Below are 24,059 nucleotides of genomic sequence, written 5' to 3' on the forward strand. Positions count from 1 at the left end.
CATCAGCAGAGAATCCCTGCTCACTGATCTCCTGGTAGGTCATCCTAGCCTAGCTCCCCCCCCCCACCTGCGTAAACTTTCCAGAAACAAACCCCCACCTAGGACACAGCTCCACGGCTCATCTTAATTCCCCCTCCCTGCTGCTGGGGCTCTGGCAAAGGTAAACAATCAAAACGCCTGCTGCACGCTTGCTTCAGCAGCACCTCCACTAAAATTAGGATACAAAGATTCGTATGGCTCCCGCTCAAGGATGCCACACAAAACACCTGCTGGCGTGCATTCTTAGGATGCAGAGTTCAGCCAATTATGGTCTTCATCAGTTGTGTCTGTCAGCCACAGTATGCAGAAGCCTGCCCTTGCTTCTTTGAGATCGTTGTAGGAGAGGGAAGGAAGTCTGGCCATTGAATTCCTCTTGCGGGAGGAATAGCATGAAGTCCTGCCAGAGACGGCAAGCATGCCATTTCAGGATTAGGAGGAATCCAGCACTGAAGAGCTGCATGACACGGTTCCAGCCCAGCTGTCTCCTCCTTCAAGTCCAATGTGGCCTCTCTATAGAAACATCTTTGGCTCTCTATGCTACCGATATCTATGGTTTTCTGTATAATGTTTGTCTTTCTCTGTCTTTCACTTGGTGTACCAATCTCTAAGTCTACTTTTCCAGCAAAAATTGGTGTTAGTGAAGTGTTGGTCAATGTATCTGAAAGAGGCTCTGGCATAAAATTAGAAAAACAAGAAAATGGGTCAGAGATAATTGTTTTCCTTAAAGGCCTCAAAGAAAGTCAGGCATGGAGTACAGTACACTTAGGAGGAAACAATGAACCTCCCGGAACAATGTAAAAATTGTTCTATGACTAATTTTTCTGAATGGTGGCAATTGCAGTAAACTATGACTCTTTACCAAGAATCCTTACAGAAAAACAACCGAGGTCAGAAAGAGTTCAATTGGGGGGACCAAAGTCTAAGTATTGGAGAGACATAAAAAGGAAAATTCAAAATAAATGATTGAGGGATAAGTGGATCTATTGGATCAGTGATTAATGATGGGAAGCCCCATTTTGTGGTTGTTTTGTCTCTCACCTTTAATGTAGTAATTGAAAGTAGAAGTTCAGGAAATCACAAGTGCTTGACTGCACTTACATGGGGAAAGGGTGAAAACAGTTAATCATTATAGGAGCCTGACAACTTTACTTGAGGTGAATAATTATGGGATGGTTTGATGTAAAGAAATAGCAAAAAGTTTCTATGAATTCTGTGGAACTGTACCTTTCTTGAAGTTTGCGCTTGCATGACGTGATCAGAAAATAAAAGACTGAGGCTAAGAGCTGTGGCAGCAGAGAAGCAGGGAAAAAGAGAGAAAAAAAAGAGAAAAAAAAGAAAAAATAGAAACAGAGAAGGAGAGAGAGAGAGAGAGAGAGAGAGAGAGAAACTCAGCTGCGCATTAGTCTGTCAACTTGCACCAGAACTTGACTTTGAGTCGTTGTTACACCGCTCCCTTTCACACCTCTCTTCGGGGACCCTCCTCCAAGCCAGGGCTGGACCCCGGCAGAGTCCCCCTGGTATAATATGAATATGAAGTATCCTCATGGGTCCATGTTTTGAATACTTGGTCCTCAGCTTGTGGAGGTAATTTGAAGGCTGTGAAGCCTTTGGGAAGTGTGGCCTGGCCTTGATGTGGAAATACGGTGGGCCTTTGAAGGATATCACAGACTTGTTTCTGGTCCCAGTCTATGTTCTCAGCCTCCCTAGGAACCATCTCTTGCCACAAGCTACCCTACTTTGTCTTCCCCAGCTTGACGTACTGGACTCTGCCCTCTGATAGCCCAAGCCAGAATTACTCTTTCCCTCCCTTAAGTTCTGTCAGGTAGCTTTTCCCAATGACAAGAAAAGTAACCAAAGCCAATATGTCATATTGTATCACACAGCTCCTCTTGCCCATAGGATGAGACACTTCTGATAGAGTTGGAGGCCAAAGGTAGACATTGGTGTTCTGCCCTTGGACTGGTTTTACTTTTGGTCCGAAATCTGTGTGTGAACCACAGTGTTCTGGTGTCTAACATAGTTTTGACACCTGTGACACTTGGGAAGTCTGTCTCCTGACATCTCAAAAACTGGATTTGTGGGCTGGAGAGATGGCTCAAAGATTAAGTTGCTTGCCTGCAAACCCCAACAACCTGGGTTCAATCCCCCAGTACCCACATAAAGCCAGATGCACTGTGTTGCATGGGTCTGGAGTTTGTTTGCAGTGGCTGGAGGTCCTGGTGTGCCCATTCTCTGTCACTCTCTGTTTGCAAAGAAATAAATAAAAATATTTGTAAAAAAAACTGGATTTGTGCTTTCCACGCTACCCACGTAGGGGTCCATTTGGCGTTGTTCTTGATTTCCCATGCACCTTAGAGGGGAAGCTCATACAATGTCCCGAGCCCTCGACGTCCCTTGCAGCAGGAACCCATTTAGGTGGCACCAACCTTGATTTCCAGAAGGAGCAGTCCATCCACAAGAGGGCGAGTGATGGCCTCTACATCACGAATCTGAAGAGGACCTGGGAACAGCTGCTGCGGGCCACTGTTGCTATGGAGAACACTGTTGATGTCGTCTCCTCCAGGAGCCCAGGCCAGCGCGCCTGCCCCAGGAGCCACTCCCGCTGCTGGCCGCTGCACCCCTGGGACCTTCCCTGAGCAGATGCAGGCAGCCTTCCGGAAGCCTCGTCTTCTGGTGGTGACTGACCCCCGGGCTGACCACCAGCCTCTCACAGAGGCGTCCTAGTCAATGTGCCTGCCATCGCTCTGTGTACCACCCACTCTCCTCTGCGCTATGGGGACAGTGCCATGCCACGTGACAACACTGGGTGGGTCTCCTGCGGTGGATGCTGGAAGTCTTGCGCATGCGCAGAGCCATCTCCCGGGAGCACCCCTGGGAGGTCATGCCCGATCTGTCCTTCTTCAGGGACCCCCGAGAAGATGGAGAAGGGGGAGCAGGCCGCCGCTGAGAACTGTGACCAAGGAGGAGTTGCAGGGCTAATGGACCGCGCCCGCTCCCGAGTTCACTGCTGCCCAGCCGGAGGTGGCAGACTGGTCCGAAGGCATGCAGGTGCCCTCTGTGCCTATCCAGCTGTTCCCCTCGGAAGACTGGAGTGCCCAGCCGGCCACGCTCAGGCCACGCAGTGGGAGGGGGCATCCTCTGACTGATCCTAAGCTGTTCTGTAGACTCAAGAAAGGTGAAAATATAGTTTCTAAAACACAAACAAAAAACAGGATACGTGAAATTGGCAGAATCCAATAAAGTAATAAAAGGTAAGCTGAAAGACCAAGGGCATGTGTGATAAGGATTATTAGATCCCCCGAAGTCACCCCAAAACATCTCATGTTCAATTTGAAATGGAAGAACTCACTCAAACAAAACTCTATTCCCAACTCCTATACCCCCAAGCCAGAGCTCTAAACCAGGTAAAGAGGAGTCCCTCCCCAGAGCCTTAAAGGAGCCTTCCCATACCTCTTTCCTGAGCGCCTCCTCGGACAGCAGGTTAGGTCTCACCTCCACACTGCAGATGAAAGGGACAAACAGGGGGAGAGTGGGGTGCTGCCGGAGGAACGTGCACAGCAACTACGAAAGTGAGTGACAAATGACAAGATCAGCCCCACAGTGCAAAAAGCAGGGCAGCCTGGGCTGCAAGTGGCCGGACCTCATGTGCTCAGTGCATTCAGCATTCCTTGCAGCAAAACCCAGGGGAACAGCGCTGCCCTTGCGCTCCCTGGGGAACGTGACCCCGCACACAAGCTGCTTCCGTGGCCTTCACCTGGAGTTTGGCAGCTGCTCAACAGGGAGGTGAGTCGCAGAAGCAGCTGCACAGATCAGGAGTCCAGCACATGCGCTGTCGAGGCTGCTGTTAATGGGAGCTTCTTGAGAAGCATCCGCAGTGTCTCCAGAGATGCCTTCCTGTAAGGGAAGCAGTGGAGTTTTTAATCCCACAGTGCCCCCACTTCCGGGCTGACACCACAGCATATCAAAAGATGTGTGTGGGCCAGAGAGATGGCTTAGTAAGGGGTTTGCCTGCAAAGCTAAAGGACCCACCTTCAATTCCTCACTACCCAAGTAAAGGTCCCATGTGGTTGAGCACTCCTTTAATCCCAGCACTTGGGAGGCAAAGGTAGAAGGATTGCCACCAGTTTGAGGCTACCCCGTGACTACATAGTGAATTCCAGGTCAGCCTGGGCTAGAGTGAGACGATACCTCGAAAAAAACTAAAAATAAAAGGAAAAAAAAAATCCAAGTAAAACCAGATGCACAAGGTGACGCCTGTGTCTGGAGCTTATTTGCAATGGCTGCAGGCCCTGGCACACCTATTCTCTCTCTCATAAATAAGTAAAATACAAAAATTATAAATAAAGGGCTAGTGAGATGGCTTAGTGGTTAAGATGCTTGCCTGTGAAGCCTAAGGGCCCAGGTTCAATTCTCCAGTACCCACATAGGCCAGATGCACAGGGTGGCACATACGTCTGGAGTTGTTTTCCAGTGGCTGGAGGATGCCCGTTCTCTCTCTCTCTATCTATCTCTCTCAAATAAATAAATAGTTTAAATAAATCAATAAGCAAGGTGTACACACAGAGAGAAACAGAAAGCTGGGCTTGCTTAGGACCAGTCACCAGAGTAGCCGCTGGGAAAAGATGGGCTGACAAAAGATGCCCACTGAACGAGGTAAGTGCCAACCATGGTGTCACCTTGGGGGAGGTGGGGAGGGACAGGCTCAGCTTTCCATAGGGCAAGCTAACCCAGAAAGCTCTTCACAGAAGGCTGGGGTTTCCCTGGCACAGATGCTGTGGGGGCCACAGTTGGAATGACCCCAAGAATCTACTTCAGAGGAGCCACCTGGTTAGAGTCTGCCCTCAACAGTTGTTTACTGCACCTGTCACCTTGGGGAGTGGTCCTGTGACCTTTTAAGTTTCAGCTCTCCCAGACTTGTACACCTCCTGAGGGAATATATTCATACAAATTTGCTATACGGCAAGCCTACCTGACCGAGGTTGTGCATCTGACTTTGGCCTTAAGGAAGTCACAGTCTCCTAGGGCCTCTGTTTGCTGTGAGACTACCTCCCTGTCACCTCATGACTCTGGCCCACACTATCGGGGTGAACACGCTGGTAGAGTAACCTGGCCAGCAGTCAACTGGTCTCTGCTGCTCTTTAGCTCGAGATGCATGATTGAAATTTCTTTTGAAATTTTTTCAAAGCACAATATTTATTACACATATACCTGCGTGGTTTTGTTTTATATGTTTGCACATATATAAGATGTATTTCTCTCTCTCTCTCTCTTTTTTGTTTTTGAGGTAGGGTCTTGCTCTAGCTCAGGCTGACCTGGAATTCACTATGTAGGCTCAGGCTGGCTTCAAACTCACAGCGATCCTCCTACATTTGCCTCCTGAATGCTGGGATTAAAGGCGTGCGCCACCACACCCAGCATATAGGATGTATTTCTATCATATTCACTGCATTATAGCCTCTTGTTTCCTTCTCACTCCTGTTACTCCCCTTCTTACCAACTGGTCCCCCTGTTACTTTCATGGATTTTGTGATCCAAACCATGGCAATGAAGTAGCCCGTGTGTCTTGCTAGATCAAGCACGTGGTGGGAGGGATCTTGTGGACGCGTTAAGGGTGGCTGATGTAGTAAAAAGCTCAGGGACAAAAGATGGAAATAAGAAGTGAACTACCACTTGAGGCCAGGACAAAAGTAGTGCAAACAACAGAGCGGGCCCACTTGGGTTGTGCCCACCCACACTGCAAAAGGCACAAAGAGCATGTTTTCTATGAAGAGTCACTGTAACGCGGCCCAGGGAGGCAGTCACTGTGTGGAGTCACTGTGGCACAACGACCGCCCTGACCAGACCAACAGCTCCAAGGCAGCTCAGCTTTCTGGATCCCAGCCTGCGAGGGGTGGAGTCTGGGGTGATGAAAGTGTCCCTGTTTGTCCCTGTCATCCGTGATGTATACCGGCAGGGCTTAGAGACCTCAGAGCAGTGTGTTCTCAGCTGATCTGTGTCTGGGAAGGGTTTGCTGTTCCCTGAAGAATGCTTGGGGCTGGGGTCGGGTCAGGCGGAAGCCTGAGTACCAAGCCGTCATTACGGGAGATTGATGGGAGGGCAGCATCCCCAGGGAGCCTGCAGCCTGCCGCAGTTTCATTGCTGTTATTTATGACCCAACCCTGGGCATCAGTCACCAGGCTGACGGTTTGCTGTAAGCTGACCTGGCTGCCTCACAGCCTGTGGCCTTCCGCCTTTCCAGCCCTTGGCCAGAAGGATGTCAGCATCCCGAGACAGGGAGGAGACTCTGGGGTGTGGAAAGAGAGATTACAGAGCACGTCTGAGCCTTGTGGCCTTCTTATCTTCTTCCTCCCTCCTCCTGTTTCTTCCTCCTCTCCTTCTTTTATTTATTTATTTATTTATTTTTGTTTTGTTTTGTTTTTTGAGGTAGGGTCTTCCTCTAACTCAGGCTACCTTGGAATTCACTATGTAGTCTCAGTGTAGACTCTAACTCACAGAGATCCTCCTATCTCAGCCTCCCGAGTGCTGGGATTAAAGGTGTGCGCCACCACCTCCAGCCTTACCCTTATCGTATATGTGGTGGTGTGGATATATGCTTATACCCCTAAATGTTTATATAGCCAACATTGGTCAACTAGCCAGAACTCACTTGACTTTCAATTTTTGGTTTAGGGAGGAGGAGTACAATGAAACGCACTCAGTAATAAGTAATCCAAACACAGTTCTTTGGAACTGGAGCGGGGAATGTGCATGAATAGGTCTATCTATCTGGTCGGTTGCCTGGTTCATGCTGTGTGTGGGCAGCGCCCAAGGAATGCCCTGCCTCGTGGCTGTGTTTACCTAATGCTGGGGAAGGTGTGGAAATGGTGTGGGACGCTGTGCTTGGCACGCTGCAGGGTGCTCCTGGGAGGCTGCAGGCTGTGCATCCCGGCCTGGGTGCAGTGCAGCCCCAGCGGGCCAGAGTCGGGCCTGCAGCAGAAGCAGACTGCTTTTTGGAACCCTTGGGTGGGTGTTTTCCATGAGGGACAGTAAGGGAGCCTCGGTGTCCCTGGAGGACAGGGAAACAGGAAGTGGTGATGCTTGAAGATTCTCACTCTCAGGCTGGAGAGATGGCTTAGCGGTTAGGTGCTTGCCTGTGAAGCCTAAGGACCCCGGTTCGAGGCTTGATTCCCCAGGACGCACGTTAGCCAGATGCACAAGAGGACACACACATCTGGAGTTCGTTTGCAGTGGCTGGAGGCCTTGGCATGCCCATTCTCTCTCTCTCTCTGCCTCTTTCTCTCTCTGTATGTTGCTTTCAAATAAATAAACAAAAATTTAAAAAAAAAAAGATTCTCACTCTGTCCCGGAGTCAGGCTCACAGTTGGGCAGGTGGGGTAGGAGCAAGTAGGTGGTTTTGAGAAGCTATCTGTGCTGAAGGGCCATTCCCGCCCATGGGGCTCCATCACCGGCATGCAAACGTCGGCAACCCCACAGCCACTGCTCGGCAAACAAAGCCTGTTCACCTGGCGAGGACACGCCGGAGCTTCCTTTGCTTATAAACAGCCATCTTAGCAGAGGTAGGCGGATCACCATGAGTTGAGGCCATTCTGAGAGTCCATAGTGAATTCCAGGTCAGCCTGCGCTAGAGTGAGACCCTACCTTGAAAAACCAAAAGAGAGGGGGGATGTAGAGCATATCTAGAGGTCCTAGGGGTTGGGGTGCAGATGGGGCACGAGGACAGTTTGTGTCATTAGCGCCAGCCTCTCCCTGGGGCCTGGGCTTTCTCGCAGGTGGGGTAGGTCCCCAGGCGAGGGAGGGATAGAAACAAGTGCTCTCCTTTATGACAGCCTCCAAGGGCCCCAGCAGCATTTCTACTGTGCTAAGTGGTCCGGGAGCCAGAGCTCCATCCAGATCCCAGCGGGGGAGGGACTCAGATTCCAACTCTGTAGGCAAAGAGCGCCCCGCGTGCCAACACACCCTTGTGTTCTATAAGGGAGGAGTGAAGGATTCCTGCCCTCTACTCTATCAGGAAAGGAAGTCTGGACTCTAGAGAAGGGTGGCACCTCTGCTCCTCAGCTGCTGCTGAAAAGCCTAGTTGGGAACATTCCATTCTGTCCCAGACCCGGGTAGGTGGTCAGATAGGATGGGGAGATTCGGTGCTTGGCATTGCACTGGATGAAGTGTTCTCAGGCAGGCGTTTGGGAAGAACCAAAGGTCGTGTCATGTGGTGTAGTTAAACCACAATAGTATGACAGGGTAATGGGATGAGGTGGACACTTGAGGTCAGTGTTCCACTTAGAGTCATGGACTTGCAAAACAGCAGTTGACTTTGCCAATTAAGAACATCAAGCATGGGCTGGAGAGATGGCTTAGTGGTTAAAATGTTTGCCTGCAACACCAAAGGACCCAGATTCAACTCCCCAGTACCCACATAAGCCAGATATACAAGGTGGTGCATATGTCTGGAGTTCGTTTGCAGTGGCTAGAGGCCCTGATGTGCCCATTCTCTCTGTACCTGCCTCTTTCTCCCCCCCCTCAAATAAATCAATAAAAATAAAATATTTTTTTTAAAGAACATCCATCACGACCTAGCTCTCATCATCTCTCTAATGATAGATAAAGAATCATCTGTTATTACTTTAAAAAAGCGACCATGAAAAGGAGGGGGAACGTAATCTCAGAATCAAAGACCCTCTCTCCTGAGAGTCCTGGTGACGACGTGAGGATGTGGCGCCTGTGGCAGTGCTGACTGCGGACTTCTGTGGGGACTTGCCATTATCTCACTCACCTTCCTGCTGTCTCTGATAAGGTCACAGCTCAAGCCTCAAAAGTAAAAGCAGGGTCTGGGGACATAGCTCAGTGGGTAAAGCATTTGTCACAGAAGCAAGAGGACCACAGTTTAGATCCCCAGCACCCACGTAAATGCTAGGTGGGCCTGAGGACCCATCTGCAAACCCAGCCAGAGGAGAGGCAGAGATGGGACCCTCTGGGCAGGCTGGTTATCCTACTGGTTAGCTCTGGGTTCAAGCGAGAGACTCTGCCTTGATAAATAAAGTGGAGAGTGATTGAGGAAGTCACCTGACATACACCTGTGATGTGTGCGTGCACTTATACACATGCGCCCATACACTCGTCAACATGTATGCACACATGCACACACACCATCCACTCATATGCATGCACACAGGCAAAAAAGCAAAAGGTCATTTCCAAGGTGAGTGGCTGGTCACAGAGGGAGTGGCCAGAGATAGGTCCAGCCTGCTGAAACTCACTGGAAATTAGCCTACCAGCGTAGCAGTTGGCAGCGGGGCTGAGGTGCCGCCTTTGCAAGTTTTTCTAACCCCAAGAAACCTGCCCTTGGCCCAAACCAGCTCTTGGCTCAGATGCCTTGTCCAGCTGGTGCTACTGCCAAGCCTTGGTTACACATGGTGTCCTTGTCTTCCTGGACCCACAGTCTTAGCTCTGACAAAGTGCTCGTAGGTGATTTTGATTCTGGAAATGAGGGGGTTAAGAGCTTCACTTTGTGAGTGGGAAGTGAGGCGCAGCAAGCATGCTTCAGGCACCCAAAGTCATACAGCTTTGCTGCCCAACCTGGGGGGATGCTGCTAGTCTGGAAGCACCCATGGCTCAGTCTTGCTTCAACCACATCATCCTTGTTTCTGGAGTTTTTAGGGTCAAAGTCTGGTCCCTGGCAGCCCCAGCAAGCTAAGTTCAGCCATCTGATCCCAATATGCCAGTTACAAAGAAAAATAATATGTAAAAATAAAACCCCACAAAGATTACTTATTCATTGTGGTCACATTGGGAAGAAGTCCAGTGGCCCCCAAGTCCATTTTGGGGACTTTAGGGTTAGTGGGCAGAGGTAATGCATAAGCAGTTCTGGTCGAAGCGTGATCCCACCCATTATTAATCTATCATTGCCTTGGATCCTATCTCTTGCAAGGTGGTCTATCAAGGTGTCAGCACTGGACTGGGGAGATGGCTCAGCAGTTAAAGGCACTTGTATGGAAAGCCTGCTGACCCAGGATTCAATTCCCCAGTACCCATGTAAAACCTGGCACAAAGTGGCTCATGCACCTGGCATTCATTTGCAGACTCAAGAGACCCTGGTGTGCCCATACATACACACATAAGTAGTTAATTAGTTAATAAGTAAAGAAAGAAAGAAAGTTATCAGCCTTGTGAACTGAGGTATTTCCTAGGGAAACTGCAATTCCTCAGGGTCCATTGTTTCAGTAGTCTGATAGTCACAGGGAGGGCACAAGTGTCTCTTCAGAACATATGTGTTTTGCGGGGAGATGTTGGAAGCAGGGTCTCACTCTAGCCCAGGCTAACCTAGAACTAACACTATTACCCAGACTGACCTTGAACTCAAAGCAGTCCTCCTACCTCCGCCTCCCAAGTGCTGGAATAAAGGTGTGCAGTCACCACGCCTGGTAGAATGCCTTCCTTCTTGGTACATTCTCTCTCCCCAGTCTTGAGGCCTCACACATCACCTGAGCCACCTGCATGGCATGGAACCACCTGACATCACCTGTACCACTCTCCCAGGAAAGCTCAACTCTAGGACAGGGTGACTCGGGTGTGAGTCAGCTTTTGTCCCAGCTAGACAAGTCTGGGGCTCACGCCTCCCTATCCTCCGTCACGTGAGCTGCGGACCGGATGTCTTCACAGGAGGCTCCCCCTCTCCCCGGTTGGTCCAGCTCTCTGTTCACCTTGGTGTTCCCTCTGGTGAGCGTTCTGGCATTGGGCATAACCCTGCTGCCCCCTGGCTCACTGTACGTCCTTCTGCGGCTTCATTCTATCTCAGGGTACATCTCCCAGCTCCCTGATCCTCTGGGCTTCCAAAGACGTTTGGCAAATAGCAGGTAGCAGGCCAGGGTAAGTGGAGGGGTTACTAGCTAGATGCCATGCCTCATTTTGCGATTATTTATTTATTTATTCTGTTTCTTTTGAGGTAGGGTCTCACTCTAGCCCAGGCTGACCTGGAATTCACTATGTGGTCGCAGGGTGGCTTCAAAATCCCAGTGATCCCCCTACCTCTGTCTTCTGAGTGCTGGGATTAGGGCTGAAGAGATGGTTTCGCCATTAAGGCACTTGCCTGTGAAACCTAAGGACCCAGGTTCGATTTTCTAGTACCCGTGTAAGCCAGATACACAAGGTGACACGTGCAAGGCACATGATTAACATGGTGGGTTGAGTTACCAGAAGTGTTGGGAAGATAACTGATAATCTATTGGATTAAACCTAAACCAAAGGCTGGGCATGGTGGCACACGTCTTTAATCCCAGTACTTAGGAGGCAGGGGTAGGAAGATCACTGTAAGGTCAAGGCCAGCCTGAGACTACATGGTGAATTCCAGGCCAGCCTGGGTGAGAGTGAGACCCTACCTCAAAAAACAAAACAAAACATCTGGGCCAAGTGCTTGAATTAAAGGCCTACACAATGCGGCTTCTCATTGTCTGAAAGGCCTAGGCTCAGGCCGCACCCTGCAGGCCTGTTCTGGTTTCTGAGAAAGTCATCTGCTGTTCTCCCCTGCTCCTCCTGCTCTAGGTAGTGTCGGGGACTCCCTCCCATGCCTCAACACCCGATTTATCTTCTCAGGCTTTATAGTACCTACGCAAGCAGTCTCCTATATTCAACCCTTTTCAGAATGTCAGCTTGGCTCCTGTCGTCTCCTGGATCATGTCTGCTGTGATTCCTCCTGGAAGACCGACAGGAGTCACAGTACAAGGATGGTGGAGGTCACTTCCCTCTGCCCAGTGAGTCAGAAGATGGAGGCTGTGGCTGGACTCTGGAGCCCATGCCACTTTCCTCCCCATTGCCTCACCCTTACACAAATCCTAGTTATCTTCACCCTAAAATTCCCAGCAGCCTCCCCACTGGGCCTGCTGGCAGCCCGGTGGCCCAAGTTCCCTGCTGCTGCCCCGACGGCTGCTCTCACTGGACTATCTGATCGTCCTGTGCTTTAGATCCGGCCCTCGTCACTTGCCAAATCAGGCCTGTTTCAGAGCTAGCCTGTCCAATTAACTCACCATCCGCAACCTCTTGTCCCATCTTGACATTAGCCATTTTCCAGACACACCCTACACAGAGCTCTATGTGGGGTTCACGCAGCCCCCTTTGCCTGGGCCTCCTTTTCTTTGCTGCTCAACTGCCTGTGGATTCCATAAGGCTTACAGCAGGGTCGCTGCCTCTCCACTCTACCTGCCCCCCACCTTCACCCCTGCCTCTTTCAAAGTTCACTTGTGCCAGGCATGGTGGAGCACCCCTTTAATCTCAGGCAGAGGTAGGAGGATTGCCATGAATTCAAGGCCACCCTACATAGTGAAAACCAGGTCAGCCTGAGCTAGAGTGAGACCCTACCTCAAACAAACAAACAAAAAAAACTCACTTGCATGTGATCAGAGTTTCCCAAGAGTTAAGACCCTGCCTAAACCCTCCTTGTGCCCAGGTGCTGAGCACTGAGTACCCTCTGTGGCTGGCCCTAACACAGAAACTCAGTAAATATTTGTGGACTGCAGCAAATATAGAAAGTGCTCTTTGGAATCAGCTGACCCCCAGTCCTTTGGAGATGGGGCCTACCACGGTCCCTTCCTGTTTGAACAGTCAAGCGGGGAGTTAGGGACCTCTGCTCTAAAGCCAGGGCTCGTGCATTTCAGCAGCATTCTCTGCAAGTCTGGTTAATGTTTAACTTCAGTTTCTTTGCTTTCTGTAAAGTGCATAACAAGGCAGTGCGTCTAGGAATGCAAGAGAACGAGGTCCACAGGAAGAAAACAAATGCCCATAACATTTTTGCTGAATTAAAAATTGATCCTGGAAGAAAATGGGACAAAAAAAAATTCAGAATTCTAAAATGAGATCCCGCTGAAAGACGTTAACTGGACAAAGAGCTTAGGTAATATTTGCGAGAGTCCCATCCCCCTCATTCCCTCCTCTCACTGGCCATCATCAAACTAGGTCTGGAATTTTGGAACCACCTTCTGTTATAGTAATTAAGAATAAGGGCAGAGAGAATGTCACCTTCCCCCAGTCACCACACATTAACACATCCCTAACATGGCAGTTCCCATCCTATCCTTCTATAATCCCCGAGCCCTCTCTCTGGCTCTCTCTTCCTCTCTTTGGCTTTTCTGCTCCTTGGTACACATATCCACTATCTCTAGCCGCCCCTCTCCCCACCACTTACCTTGGACCCGCTTGCTATTTTCCCTAAAGCTCTCTCTCTCTCTCTCTCTCTCCCTTTCTTTCTCCCTCTTCCTTTCCTTCTCTCTTCCTCCCCCTTCTTTCTATAACCTGTTACAATAAGGTCTTGAACTCAAGAAATAGTCTGCCTAGGTGCTTCTATCTTGAACCAAAATGTGACAATACTTTCATCACAGATCCTGTGGTGGCCTCTGGAAAAACTCATCTTCCAGAAGCTTCCATAAGGGTCCCAACCCATATCAAAGAGCAGATAAAGCAGATGTCAAATTCAAGGCTCTCTCTCCTGGTCCCTCCTCCCTGTTCAGCCTTGACCATCTTGGTAAGAGCCCCAGTTTCCTAGACAACATGTTTACAGAGGACACAAAGCCATGAGGTAGAGCTCACTTGTGCTCCTTTGAAGACTGGGTAGAGGAGTGGTTAGGATGTGAGGTGGGGTTCCCATCCAAGCTCCACCATGTCCTAGCTGTGACAGGCACTCCATCTCCAAAAAGTCTATTCTCCTTCCCTAAGCCACACTTGCACCCCTCCCATGTGACCTGTTTGCCTGCCAACACGGACTTCTCCAGTGGTAGATGTTTATTTCGTTCATCATGCATTCATGTGTATCGTCTCTCCACCCTGGCTTGAAGCAGTGGCCCAGACAGGCCTGTTATGGTTCTCTGTTCCTGAGACTGTCCACAGGAATAGTGTCCATCCAAAGTGCTCACCGTTGGCTCCTTGAACTCGTAGGCAGCACAGTCCCTTAGCCAGGGCCTCCTGCAGAACTTTAGTGATCACTCAACAGTAGCCAAACGGCTGGACAAGAAAAGATGGGAGCCCCCAATAAGTGGCAGCCTGAGCTGGCCAGTCAGTCGTGAATGGGTGATGTAGGAGTGTTGGCACTGAGGGGCAGTGGCTGACACTTTGCTCTCAAAACTGCCCGGCTGAGTCACCCTGCACAGGTGCCTCTCTCCTTGTCCTGTGTTGCAGTGCTCCTTGCCCGCTGGGCTCATCCTATGCAGCCAGGGCACAGAGTCTCTTGTCAGGACCGTGGGCACACATCGAACCTGTGCGGGAGGAGAGCACCATGTTCATGAGGGGACAAGACCTGAGGCCCCCAGGAGGACATGAACTTGGGGCAGGTTCCTTCTATCTTCTGGACCTCTGTCTTTCCATCTTCCATGAAAGAGAATTGGGTCAGAAAATCTGCAAAGTTCTAACCAGCTCTGGGATCCAGTACTACTGGGGAGGGTTTAGAGCTTGGTGTGTGAAGCCTGAACCAACATAGCTTAGAAAAACACTTCTTGTCGGTGTGGTGGAGCATGCCTTTAATCCCAGCACTCTGGAGGCAGAGGTAGGAGGATTGCCATGAGTTTGAGGCAATCCAGGTTAGCCTAGACTAGAAAGAGACCCTACCTCAAGAAACCAAAATAAATAAGTAAAAATAAAAAAAAAAAAACAAACAAAACACTTTTTAACCGTGATGTGGTGGGAGGATCGCGAGTGTTGGTAAATGATTTGCTGGGTCAGAAGAGAGGTCTCTATTTCTATGGGTCTAACAAGCGCTCAGGTGTGCCAAATCTGCTAGCCTTATCTATATCTTGAAAAGTGAAAGGTTTAGTCCTGGTTCTCACGACCCAATCACAGACCCATGGGATCAGAACTCCAGGGTGGCCTCTGCAGCATGTCTTTTAAGTCGCCCACAAGGTTGTTCTGCGGCAGCTCAAAATCCCAAATTTTAGGAGAATCTTCTGAACTGGGTTGTAGATTGGAAACTCCCAGAGAATTTTTGAATCCTTAGTACTTGATTCCTGCTCCCAGGCTCTAATTTAATTGGCATGGGGGGGGGGATGTCTGCGGGGATTTTTGTTGTTGTTGTTGTTGTTGTTTGTTTTTTAGAGGTAGGGTCTCATTCTAGCCCAGGTTGACCTGGAACTCTGTAGCTCCAGCTGGCCTTGAACTCCCAGAAATCCTACCTCTGACGCCCTGGTCTACGGGGACTTTTAACCGCTCCTTGGGTTGACTCGACTACGTGATCAAGCGATTAAGGCATTTGCCTGCAAAACCAAAAGGACCCTGGGTCGCTTCTCCAGGACCCACATATAAGCCAGATGCACAAGGGGCGCATGTGTGAGGGGGTACATGTGTCTGGAGTTCGTTTGCAGTGGCTGGAGACCCTGGCGCGCTCATTCTCTCTCTTCCCCTCCCTCCCTCCTTCTTTCTCTCTCAAATAAATAAAATACACCTGCAATGTACTGAATGAAGGCGAGGGCTTTGGGCCTGCCTCCAAGTCAGTGACCCACGTCCGCGGAGCCTGGGAAGTGCTGTTCCCCACAAGGCCACGAGGGCGCGCTGTGGCGCCGCGGGAAGCCGCGTGCGCCTGGAGGCTGCCCGAGCTCGGGGCTGCGGAGGCGGCCGCGGCGCCCAGGGCCAGCGCCTGCAGGAGCGGCTTGTGGCTCGTGGCCGAGGCCTGCCCTGCGCGTGCATCTGCACCCAATTAACGCGGGCCGGGCCGCTCTGTGCTTGACGTTAGTGGTGTGCGGGTGCTGGGGAGACGCCTGCAGCGGCTGGTCGCAGGTTGCTTCTGGCCGCAGCTCTGTGCCTGCCTGGCTAAGGACAGACTCTGGGCCCACCTCCAGGACGGCCCCTGGTTCCTGCTGCTTCTCTAACCTGGCTGGCCTCTTCCCATGAGGCCCCACTGGGTTCCACATTCCCCGAGGATTTCTTCTGTTCCATCCCTACCTTTTCAGGACTCTGAGGGTCCCGGCAAGGCCCCTAGGCCCCTGAGACCTGACTGGGTGGGTTGCAGAAACCAATTAACTTTCCCTCTCACTTTCTCTCCTGTCTTCCTCTTTCCTTTCCGGACGCCCGCTCCTTCCTTTTTCCTCTTAGCTGAGCCTTGTAGCTTAGCGCCTTCCAAAGACAGAGGTTTTCATACAGCAGGGAAGAGACGACAGAGCTTGGATCCGTTTTCTGTGACAGAAATCGGGGTGGTTTATAAGGGACTTAGTGTGTGTGCATGTTGGAGAGAAGGTTCTGGTTGTTGATGGAACTTTGTTTAGGAAAAAGAAGAAGAAGGGGGAGGGGGAGGAGCAGGAGGAGGGAGGGAGGGGAGAGATGGCGAGATGGCTCAGCGGTTAAGGAGCTTATCTGCAAAGCCTAGCCACTGGGTTCGATTCTCCACTGCCCATGTGGTGTTCGTTTGCAGAGGCTGGAAGCCCTGGTGCGCCCATTCTCTCTCCTCTCTCTTCCTCTTTCTCGCTCCTTGGAAATAGATACATAAATAATTTTTTGTGGGGGTGGATAAATAATTTCTTTTAATTTTTTTTTTTTTTTAATTTGAGAGCGACAGACACAGAGAGAAAGACAGATAGAGGGAGAGAGAGAGAATGGGCGCGCCAGGGCTTCCAGCCTCTGCCAACGAACTCCAGACGCGTGCGCCCCTTTGTGCATCTGGCTAACGTGGGACCTGGGGAACCGAGGCTCGAACCGGGGTCCTTAGGCTTCACAGGCAAGCGCTTAACCGCTAAGCCATCTCTCCAGCCCTGGATAAATAATTTTTTTAAAAGACTCCGTTTAGGGATGACGGTTTGCCCTGGAGAGGGGACTCTGTTTCTTATTGGTGTAGACAGCGCCTTTCCCAGGCTGTCAGAGTGGCTGTTTCCATAAAGGCTCCACTTCATCCTTCATCCCCTGAGAGGCCTCATTTGGAGTCAAGCCTTGTGGTTCTAAGAAGCTCCCTTCTCACCCGCATCTGGAGGAAGCCTGTCCCTCTGACCTGCGCTTCCGCAGCTCACACGTCTGGGGGGAGGGGAGGGGAGGAAGGCAGTAGTTGCAGAAATGAGCTTCCTTCCGGGACCCTCTGTCTCTCATCCTCATGTCCAGGGTCTGGGCTTGGTTTCCCATGAATCCCCACCTCCGCAGGACGGGTGGTCAGGTAAGCATCCCCCAGAGGGCAGGCGGTCTACTGCTGGGCAGTTGGCACGAGTCAGCCCAGCCCAGGGGAATTGAAAACTGGAGAAGGGGAGGGACTCTGTCTGGGTCACTCAGCTGGTTCCCAGCAGATCCCTTTTCCAGGGAAGTCATCAAAGTTCCTGCTAGGGCCAGGGCTGTGACACTCCCCAATACTGAGGGTGTGGTGGTGGCGGGGGTCCAGGGTGAGCCTGTGTGAGCTGAAGGGCACCAGACCCTCCTTGGATGCCAAAGAGCAATGGCATTGCCTCATTGTGAGTTCGTCTTGAGCCTGGGGTCTCAGTAACTCAAAGCTTTGGTTGGGCTCTGGTAGAAACCAGGCCTAAGGGCTCGGGGGAGTCAGTTTGCTAGGCAAGGTCTTTTTGCCATTTCAAGTTTAGTGGTCAGGACAGACAGAGCTTACTGTAAGGTGAGGCCAGCCAAGACTTCCAAGAGAGGGGTGCTTTGCTGTTGAACCTATGTTTCCTTGTTTCAGCCTCCTCCTTCAGAACAGCAGGGAGAGGGCCCAGGAACTTGTCCCTCATCACAAGTCATTTACACACACTGATACTTGGAAATGCCTGGTACTGATCCATGCAGAGAACAGTCCCCTAACAGGTCAAGAAGTAGTTGCAAGCTGGACGTGATGTCGCACGCCTTTAATCCCAGCACTTGGGAGGCAGAGGTAGGAGGATCACTGTGAGTTTGAGGCCATCTTTCACAGAGTGAATTCCAGGTGAGACCCTACCTTGAACTCCCCACATCCCCCCCCCAAAAAAAAATAAGTAGTTGCAGACTAGAGAGATGGCTTAGCAGTTAAGGTACTTGTCTGTGAAGCCTAAGGACGAACGTTCGATTTCTATAGAAGCCATGTGTTTTTACATGGTTGCGCATGTGTCTGGAGTTTATTTGCCGTGGCTAGAGGCCTTGGCATGCCAATTGTCTCTCTCAATAAATAAATAAAAATAAAATAAAATAAGTAGTTGCTCATATCCGGGTATGACATGAGGGAAAGCTGGACTCCAGGGTCCTGGGGATGACTCTCTTTGTGACTTGTTAATTGGTTAATGTGTGGTAATCAAGACAGACACAATTCTCTTGTGACTATGGCGAGTCCAGAGAGGTCCACGTGGGTGGGGCAGGAAGCCAATGGAGGTCAGGCCAAGGGGTGACCGGGTCATTGAAGCAAAGGGTTGGTGTCCTGGGAAGAGCATGACTTAAAGGACCTGGGGTCTAGATCAGGCTCAACTATGATGAACTTGGCAAGTCATTTGCCTCGGGAGTTTGTGCTTCTGAGTTAACCTTCGCTCTTTACTCCACAATGCTGCCACCCCTGTCTGCCACCAGCCAGTCTGTGTGTCTGCCCATGCATCCATCCATTCATCCATCCATCCATCCATCCATCCATCCATCCATCCATCCCCATCACTACCACCAGTATCCTCATTCCATGATCAGTGCTTTTGGTGGGCCCTGGCTCAGATCCATGACATTCCAACCCAACAAAATAATTTGGAACATAACAAGGACCTAATGGTAAAGCAATTTGACCTGAAGAAAAAAAAAATAGCATATGGAGAGTAATTAGGTGAACTATGGAGTTCTTTAATTTTGGAAGGTCCGTTCAGTGAGGTCCACAGTTGGGGTTTGTGTTGCTTGCTTGTCTGGGGGAGCCAGACAAGTGTCTTATAACTCAGCTGCGGTGAAGCCACCATGAACGGCAGCCTCAGATTTCCCCCGGTGGCTGGAAGCCTGCCTCAGTGCCCAACCCTATTAACTGTTGGCTTCCCAGTTGCTGGATTCAGCCAAAAACATCCTGGGCTGTTTGAAGTACTTATTGGAAAAGCAGATTTCATCTTGGCTGCGGCTCTGAGCAGTTCCTTGTGTGGGGGGTACTCCCCAGAGCTGTAATTGAACGCAAGAAAGCAGCGCCTACTTTTGGCATTCTTGCTTTCATCTCTGAGTCACATTTAAAAATTTATATTTAAAGAAAGTCAGGGAAAGGGGCCAACACAGCTCTTGGCCCCAAGTGCCAGGAACACTCAACACGGCAGCTCCAGAAACGAGGCTGTGGGGGATTAGGGGGGAATTAGAACCATACTGCAGGGCTGAGTGGAGGGACAGGCTTCTGGGAGCTTGGTCGCGCTGCCTGACCTGCAGGAGTTCGGATTGGCCCCCTCACTAGAGAATTTCCCAAAGGTCCCTAAGGGCAGAGGAGTCGCCTGCTGGGCCCTCCCTCCAAGGAGCGGGTCTGAGCAGCCCCCGCTCCACTGTGTGGATGGCAGGCCAGGCTGCCCGAGGCTTTTCTGGACACTGGTGTCTTGAGAGGGAGAAAACATTCGCTGGACAGGCCCTTGATCTTTTCCTTCTCCCGCTCCTCCAGCAGGATTCTGAACTCAGTGGGTGTGGAATCCATGTTTGCTTAGCAGGGCTCCCCTTTGAAAAGATGGCACTTAAGTGCCTTCCAACCTTTTCCTGCAACTCTTGGTAAGGCATTCTCTAGGGGCTAATGGGAGGCCAAAACCCATTTTTTTTTTTGTGTGTGTGTGTGTGTGTGTGTGTGTGTGTGTTTAAATTTTATTTTTATTTTCTGAGGTGGGGGTTCTCACTCTGGCCCAGACTGACCGGAACTTACTCTGTAGTCACAGGCTGGCATTGAACTCCCAGCGATCCACCTACTTCTGTCTCCCAAGTATGCCACCATGCCCAGCTTTCTTTTATTTTTTATTTTATTTAATTAATTTATTTATTTAATTTTTTATGAAAGAGTGAGAACGAGAGCGAGAGAGAATTGGCGCGCCAGTGCCTTAGCCGCTGCAATCAAACAGCACCTTGTGCTCATGAGTCACCTTGTGCGTCTAGCTTACCTGGGTTGTAGGGAGACTTCCCAGACAAGCCACCTGAATGGCTAAGCCATCTCTCTCACCCTATTTTTATTTTTATTAGTTAGAAACTTTGTTGTATAAACAGATCATGCGTTGGTCACATTTCCCTCCACCGGGCTCTCATTCCACTGAGGTGCCTGCTATTCACCGTGGGGTTACCGGTTATAAGTTGTGAAAGCAGCCCTCAGTCCTTGTGGGGGTGGTGGAATACTCTGGATAGTCCCTCTCACCCTGTGGATTTTATAATACTTCCACTCCCTCTACTGCAATGTTCTCTGAACCTTGGCAGGTATATCAAGAGTGTTGTTTTTAGGTAGGTGTGATGGCGCATGCCTTTTTAAAATTTTTTTAATTTGATTTATTTTTTTGTTGACAACTTCTATAATTGTAGACAGTGACCCATGGTAATTCTCTCCCTCCTCCCACTTTCCCCTTTGAAACTCCACTCTCCATCACACCCTTTTCCCCTCTCAGTCTGTTTTTTATTTTGATGTCATGATCTTTTCCTCCTATTATGATGGTCTTGTGTAGGTAGTGTCAGACACTGTGAAGTCATGGATATCCAGGCCATTTTGTGTCTGGAGGAGCACGTTGTAAGGAGTCCTGCCCTTCCTTTGGCTCTTACACTCTTTCCGCTACCTTTTCTGCAGTGGGCCCTGAGCCATGGAAGATGTGATAGATATTGCAGTGCTGAGCATTCCTCTGTCACTTCTTCTCAGCACCATGAGGCCTTCTGAGTCATCCCAAGGTCACTGCCATCATAAAAGAGAAGCTTCCCTAACCAGAAGTGAGAGTAGCATTAATATATGGGTATGAACATTAAGAGAAGTACTTACTGGGCAGTTTGGTGAGCATAGCATATACATTTAGCCAGACACCAGCAGATGTTATACCCTTAGGGCTCAGTATAGGGATGTATTCTCTCTTATGGAGCAGGCCTCCAGTCCAATTAGAGAGTGTCCCATAGAGACATGTCACTATTAGTGCACGTTGGCTCATCTGGCCTAGCTGGCCAAATATAAGGCTTGCAGTGTTCACTGTTGAGTATCTTCACTGGTGATTTCTCTCTTTCCCATTGAGCTCTATGTAGCGTAGCTTTTTCCAGCTTTCTGTCAGCTGGTCTACATGGAGGAGGTTATCAGCTCAGCTCCAGCAGAATTTCTCAGGGACCTCACAGCCCAAGTATGTGGAGTCTTCAGCAATAGGGTCTTGCCATCTATTCCTGATGGGAAACCAAGAGCCTCAGCAATGGCTTCTAATGTTTTGGGGGTATCAGTGACCTCCCTGGCCAACAACTCACTGGAAGGTATCCCATCCCTGGCACTGAAAATTTTCTAGTAACAATCTATGGCTTCTGAGGGTTCCATTGTCCAAAAAAGTAGGTTTCTGATCTGCCCGGCATGATGGCACATGCCTTTAATCCCAGCACTAAGGAGGCAGAGGGAGGAGGATCTCAGTGAGTTCGAGGCCTTCCTGAGATTACATAATGAATTCCAAGTCAGCCTGAGCTAGAACAAAACCCTACCTCAAAAAAAAGTAGGTTCCCATATGACTGATTTATATCCTCTTAGATTTTGATTAGCCCTCCCTCTACCTTTCCTTCACTCAATCTCTTCTCATGACCTCACTTAGTCCTTTTCACCCCATTAATGTGTCATATATATACACACAATACCATCCTATTAAATCTCCTTCCCTCCCTTTCTATTCCCTTTATATCTCCTTTCCAGCTTACTGGCCTCTTCTACTGTTTTCTTCCTACTCACATAAAAGCCCAATCATATGTAGCTGGGATCCACATATGAGAGAGAACATGTGACATTTGGCTTTTTGGGCCATGCCTGATTTTAACCTATATTACAGAGCTATAGTAACAAAAACAACATGGTCCTGGCACAAAAACAGACATGTAGATGAATGGAACAGAATAGAGAACCCAGATGTAAGTTCAAGGTAGCTATAACCACCTGATGTTCGACAAAAATGCCCAAAGTACTCATTGGAGAAAAGACACCCTCTTCAGCAAATGATGCTGGAAAAACTGGAATATGTATCTATAGAAGGATGAAAACAGATCATTGTCTCTCTCCAGGCACAGGAGTTAAGTCCAAGTGGATCAAAGACCTTAACATCAGACCTGAAACTCTGAAATTGCTAGAGGAAAAAGTAGGGGAAACCCTTCAAAATATTGGTCTTGGCAAAGACTTTCTGACTATAACCCCAATTGCTCAGGAAATAAAATCACAGATTAACCTCTGGGACCTCATGAAATTACAAAACTTTTGTACAGAAAAGGACAGTGTGAATAGAGCAAAGAGGCAATCTAAAAAAATGTTCTACATCCCTAGCCATCAGGGAAATGCAGACTAAAACTATGTTGAGATTCCATCTCACTCACGTCAGAGTGGCTACCATCATGAAAACAAATGACCATAAATGCTGGTGAGGATGTGGAAAAAGAGGAACCCTTCTACACTGTTGGTGGGAATGCAATCTGGTCCAGCCATTGTGGAAATCAGTTTGGAGGTTCTTGCGGCAGCCAAAAATAGATTTTCCATATGATCCAGTTATGCCACTCTTAGGCATATATCCTAAGGACTTGTCTCACTGCCTTACAGATACTTGCTCAATCATATTTATTGCTGCTTTATTCACAATAGCTGGGAAATGAAACCAGCCCAGATGTCTCTCAACTGATGAGTGGTTAATGAAGATATGGCACATTTACACAATGGAGTTCTATGCAGTGGTAAAGAAAAATGAAGTTATGAAATTTGCAGGAAAATGGATGGGTCTGGAAATGATTATACTTAGTGAGGTAACCCAGGCCCAGAAAGCCAAATGCCCGCCTTTAATCCCAGCACTCAGGAAGCAAGAGGTAGGAGAATCACCATGAGTTCAAGGCCACCCTGAGACTAATCCCAGCAGTTGGAAAACTGAGGTAGGAAGATTTCCATGAGTTTGAGGCCAGCCTGGAACTACAGAGTGAGTTCCAGGTTAGCCTGGGCTGGAGTGAGACCCTACCTCCAAAAAACCAAAACAAAACAAAAGTATTGTTTTTATGCATGTGATTTTAAGAGTGTAGTGGCTCACAAATGTATTATTTTATTTTATTTATTTGAGAGAGAGAGAAAGTGGGAGAGAGAGAGGCAGAATGAGTGTACCAGGGCCTTTAGCCACTGCAGATGAACTCCACATGCATGCACCACTTTGTGCATCTGGCTTACATGTGTCCTGGAGAGTTGTACCTGGGTCCTTTAGCTTTGCAGGCAAGTGCCTTAACTGTTAAGCCATTTTTCCAGCCCACATCTGGCTTTATACGGGTACTGAGGAATTGAATCCAGGCCATCAGGCTTTGCAAGCAAGCCTTTAATCATTGAGCCATCTCCCTAGTCTAAAACTCCATTAAGAAAATTAATTTTTTTTTACAAAGATTCTACTCTTATATACTCATTCCCTATAGGCCCTCCTAGGTGGAGTTGATGGTGTTCTCATTGGTGACTAAGGTCTCAGTTAGTCTGGGGGTGGGGGCTGTGGCTCAGGATATTTCTACCCATCCTGTGGCTCTTAAAGTCTTCCCTCTCCCTCTTCCACAATGATCCCTGAGCCTTGGTGAGTTTGTTAGCAGTCTGGTTTAGTGCTGAGTTCTTAGTAGCTGCTGGGTTTCCTTCCTTCCTTCCTTTCTTTCTTTCTTTCTTTCTTTCTTTCTTTCTTTTGGCGGGGGATAGGGTCTCCCTCTAGCCCAGGCTGACCTGGAATTCACTATGTAGTCTCAGGATGGCCTTGAACTCACAACAATCCTCCTACCTCTGCCTCCCGAGTGCTGGGATTAAAGGAGTGCGCTACCATGCCAGGCAGCTTCTGAGCTTTTAATCCAATGTGTGAAACACCATTTGTTTCCCCTTGGTGCCAGGGATCAAACCCAGGGCTGTGTGCACACTAGTCAAGCACTCTGCCTCAATGTGGGTCCCTGAGAGCTCACTGACCCTGGCCCTGGGATGACTTCCTGGGCAGAGCTCC

At 49.4% G+C, this 24,059-nt stretch overlaps 1 pseudogene; it reads left to right on the top strand.

Moving 5' to 3' along the window:
• The first annotated feature begins 1,669 nt into the window (after window positions 1–1,669).
• LOC101605441 lies at window positions 1,670–15,730 on the top strand (annotated as a pseudogene).
• Window positions 15,731–24,059: the final 8,329 nt, after the last annotated feature.

Source organism: Jaculus jaculus, chromosome 5, assembly GCF_020740685.1.
Source record: "Jaculus jaculus isolate mJacJac1 chromosome 5, mJacJac1.mat.Y.cur, whole genome shotgun sequence".
Taxonomy (NCBI): Eukaryota; Metazoa; Chordata; class Mammalia; order Rodentia; family Dipodidae; genus Jaculus; species Jaculus jaculus.